This window comes from Physeter macrocephalus, chromosome 17 (assembly GCF_002837175.3).
Source record: "Physeter macrocephalus isolate SW-GA chromosome 17, ASM283717v5, whole genome shotgun sequence".
NCBI classification, from domain to species: domain Eukaryota; kingdom Metazoa; phylum Chordata; class Mammalia; order Artiodactyla; family Physeteridae; genus Physeter; species Physeter macrocephalus.
This window is the reverse complement of record NC_041230.1, coordinates 1,196,994-1,201,244: the sequence shown is the minus strand read 5'-3', so window position 1 is coordinate 1,201,244 and position 4,251 is coordinate 1,196,994. Positions and strand designations below refer to the sequence as shown.

Sequence of the window (4,251 nt, the reverse complement as noted above, 5' to 3'; positions counted from 1 at the left end):
ATGGGGAAAACTCACTATTTAAGGATGATATGACTGTTTACATAAAAAATCTAGAATAATTCTTTTGTGTTCTTTTAGGTGATGGTCAGTCGGGTGAGACCACAAGAAGGGACTCAGAATAGGTACAGGGGAAAAAAGTTTGTTATACTCACAGGTCATGAGAGACAAGAGTCACTGCATGCTGAGAGGTCACATCAGAGAGAGCACCAAGGGATCAGGCTCAATCAAGTAGGGGGGTGGGAGCATCCATGGGGAAGAATCCATGGGGAAGTGCCCTTATTGGCGGAGCAGGGTGGAGTACACAAGAAAAGACTGGAGGAGATTTCGTTGGTGCATTTGAATGACACTAGGTCACAGGCACGGGAGGGTAGGAAGAGGAACTTGAGGCAGGGACCAACCTTATTACACTGGTGTACATGGTTGCCTGGTCAGTAGTGTACTCAGAGCTTGTCTGTGGGGATGTTGAGGCAGAGGGAAACTATGAAGTTTTAAAAATTTAAACACAACGACCTACACAAAAGCTATTAGAATTAATAAGACAGTTTATCAAGTTTTCTTGGTATAATATCAATATACATACAAGCTAATTGTATTTCTGTATATGACCAACAAAGGTTAATGAAATTATAAAATACTATTTGCAAGAGCATTAAAAATTTCAAGTATCATGAAATGAACGAAAAAAAGACTTCTATAAGAAACATCAACTTTATTCAGAGACATTAACGAATAAATGGAATGATACATGGTGTTCAGGAATTTTAAGCCTTCATACTGTAAATACGTCATTACTCAAAAGATTTATAGACTCAATGGAGCCCCAGTACAAATCCCAGACTGTTTCTGGGTGTGTGTGTGTGGAAGTTGGCAAGTTGAGGTAAAATTTTATGTGAAAATATAAAGGGCCAAGAGAACAAAGACACTCTTGGAGAAAAAGAATACAGTAGGCGGCCTTGCTTTATCAGACCTAAGACTTAGACATGATCCCGTAGCTAAAACAGAGTAGTGTTGGCCCAGGAATAAACGAGAGAGCAATGGAACAGAACAACGTCCTAAATCAGAGCCATACAGACATGGACGCTTGATTTATGATAGAGCTGGCACTGCCCAACAGTGCAGAAGAGCCTCTCTTTAAATAAAGCTGCTGGGACAATTATCTATACAGAGGAAAAAAGTAAGTTGATCCCTGTAGCACAGTACTCACAAAAACAAATGACTGGGCGGGTTGTGACTATTCAAGATACACAGAATCCTTCTTGAATGTATTTGTTACTGAGCGCAGGTCCATGTGCCCGATGCACAGTGAGGCCACACAATACCAAAACGTCGGAGTTTGGAGCAGAGAAAAGTTTATTGCAGGGCCATGCAAAGAGACCGGTGGTTCATGCCATAAAAACCCTGAACTCCCTGAAAGCTTTCAGCAAAGCCCTTGTACAGGAAAGGTGAGGGAGGGGTGTGGGTAATTGTTGCACACTTCTCGCTATCACATCCCTTGTTCTTGAGGTCAGGTCACGACGTTCCTGGAAACCTCCACCAAAACAAATGTTATTCTCTGTTCTGACAAGAAAGGACAAGGTCCCAAGGCTCAGCTTTCAGAAGTCCAGGCCCTGGCTAAGAGGAGGGGGTCCCTGCGCAGGCCGGTTACCCTGCCCAGAAGCGTTGGTCCAGCACCCAGACTAGATGCTCCCCGCCAGTGCCCAGGCCGGGCTGAAGAGGTGGCTCTCAGTTGGCGGTGCCCTCAGGGCCAGGTCTCCAGACCCTGCCCAGCTGTCATCACTGAGGAGGCCGGGTGCCCAGGCCCCAGTCAGACTTCAGGCTCCTCTGGCAGCGCAAACAGGGGCAGGGTCCTGCGGACTTCAACCCATGGAGACCACAGCCGCCATTAGGTCCCAGAGGCAGGGATGGGGGAGAGGTTCCCGTCTGCTTCAAGGCCCGGGCCCAGCCAGTGGGTGGCAGTGGCGAGGGCTCTCGAGCTCTGCAGGACACAGTCTTCAGACTGTCCCCAGGCCCCCCACCTCACCCGCCAGGCCCAAGGCCAGGGGTCCTCGAGGGCCCCTCGGAGGAGGTCCCCATCTGCCTCTCGCCGCACTCTCTTCCGGGTGGTCCACTGCGAGAGCTGACTGTCGGCTGAACGGGACCTCTAACCCCTGGAGCTAAGTGCTGCGCGCCCGCTCCGCCTCTGTTACAGAGTCACCTTGTACCGTGAGACAGAAGTGATACTCTTTTGGCGGGGACTGTGGTTGCCAGTGTCTGCTCCATAAAACCTATCTGCCCCGGTCCTCACCCCCTCACGGTCTCGCCTCACGAAGTACATCCAGAGTGCTCTCCTCGTAACACCTCTGCTCCTTCAGCTACAGCTCTAGCCTCCTAATCCCCATTCTCTCCAACGTTTAACCGGCATCCTGTCTGCAAACGCTCCCCATTTCCCTGTCGCGAAGCCCCAACCTTCCCAACACGGCCGCGTCTTTCCTGCGGCATAAAAAGGGATCCGAAAGAGAGTGGGCGCGGCCATTCTGCTTAGGCCTGGCCTGTGATTGGTTTAGCTCCCGGAGCTAAACTGTAGGCGAGCTAGACTGTAGGCGAGAGTGCTGAAACGCTACTTACTGAACATGTAGCTGAGCAGCTGCAGAGACGGAACAGCCCAGGATGAAAAATCTTGGAGAGAACCGGTTGAATTTGCGCCTCTCCGTATTGGTCGGCAGGACGGTCCAAAATGGCGGCGCACGATCCAACATGGCCGCTCCCGACATAATGTAACGACCTGGGCGCGGCCATATTGCACGGCACTAATTCCTCCAGGCATCAGAACCCATCGCTCACTTCCAAAGTGGCCTTGAACGTGAGTGATAACAGGGGCCCGCCACTCACGTCAGCGGAAACGGAAGTGGCGTCCAAAGCTTGGCTCCCACGAGCGTACTGTCCCAGAATTGCCATTTGAGGCTACGTGAGATTTCTGCGAGTGGATTTAAGAATCCCGCGTGGTGGGAATTCTGACTTGAGATGTGGTTTGTGGTGGGTACTCGTGGAGGATTGTTGTTGAAGGCGGCCTCGGAGTTTTGGGGGCGTTGTGGGTGGCTTGGGCCAGCATCAGTGTTGAGGAGTGGGTCGAGGAAGTAACGAGAGACCATTGCTGTTGACAAGGACAGGTCGGCGCCGGATCGCCGCCCCCGCACCCCGCCCCCGCCCCAGGCGGTGGAAGGAGGAGGTGGAAGAGCCAATGATCAAAGGGGTCCATCTGGATAGGTTGGTGAGGATAGGGCTTGGGGGTTAGTCACCTGGGATTCCTGTGGTTGGAATTTGAGCTTCGGAGGGGCCAGTGGGTGAAAAATAGTTGTCTGGGGAGCTGTGAATGGGTGCGACAGCGAAGTGCAGGTTGGGGAGCTGTGTGGGTATCCTTAGGAGAGGTTGAGGGGGGTTGGGATATAAAGAGGCCTCAGGTGGACAGACATCTGGGTGTGTGCTGAGCATTGGGGTATTACATTTCCCAGCGTTTTATACTGGAGAATTTCAAGCATACAGAAAAGTCGAAAGAATAGCCAAATGTTCTGCTGTATACCTGCCATCTAGATCCATGAATTGTTAAAATCGTACCCATGAATACTTAAGAGTTTACGTGTGTTTGTATGCGCTTGAAATCAAGTTAATCCTAGCTTTTTATGTCAATTCTGCTACTTGTTTCTGTGACTTTGGATAAAGTACCAAGTTCTATAAGTCTCAGTTTTCCCATTCAAACAAATTGATTTCTACCTCCCCAGTTCTCATGAGGCCCTGTCTTCATAACCTCATCTAACGTGAATTACCTCCCAAAGACCCCATTTACAAATACCATCACATTGAAGCTTCAGCGTATGAATTTGAGGGACACAAATATTAAGTCCATATAACAAGTAGGTATCTGACAGAAGGTAGCTATTATTATTCAAATGTATACCTTTCTAATGGGATTTTTTCTACTCAAAACAATACTTTCAACTTATTTTTATTGAGTTAGAATAATAAAAAAATCCTCCTCCTATGTGACTTGATATGTGATATTAAATGGAGATCTCTAAGTTTTTTTTAATCAGAATATCATTGTATGTTTATTATCAGTAAAAAAGCAGGAAATAAAAATCACCCTCGGAGGGCTTCCCTGGTGGCGCAGTGGTTGAGAGTCCGCCTGCCGATGCAGGAGACGCGGGTTCGTGCCCCGGTCCGGGAGGATCCCACGTGCCGCGGAGCGGCTGGGCCCGTGAGCCGTGGCCGCTGAGC

General features: G+C 49.4%; 1 protein-coding gene across 1 annotated transcript in view; it reads left to right on the top strand.

Moving 5' to 3' along the window:
• The first annotated feature begins 2,878 nt into the window (after positions 1 to 2,878).
• Positions 2,879 to 4,251, top strand: part of LOC102993696 (zinc finger protein 585A-like) — a 12,857-nt gene continuing 11,484 nt past the window's right edge. Inside the window, exon 1 of the mRNA XM_028477751.2 lies at positions 2,879 to 3,012. The gene's annotated coding sequence lies outside the window, so the exon portion shown is untranslated. The remainder of the gene's footprint in view (positions 3,013 to 4,251) is intronic.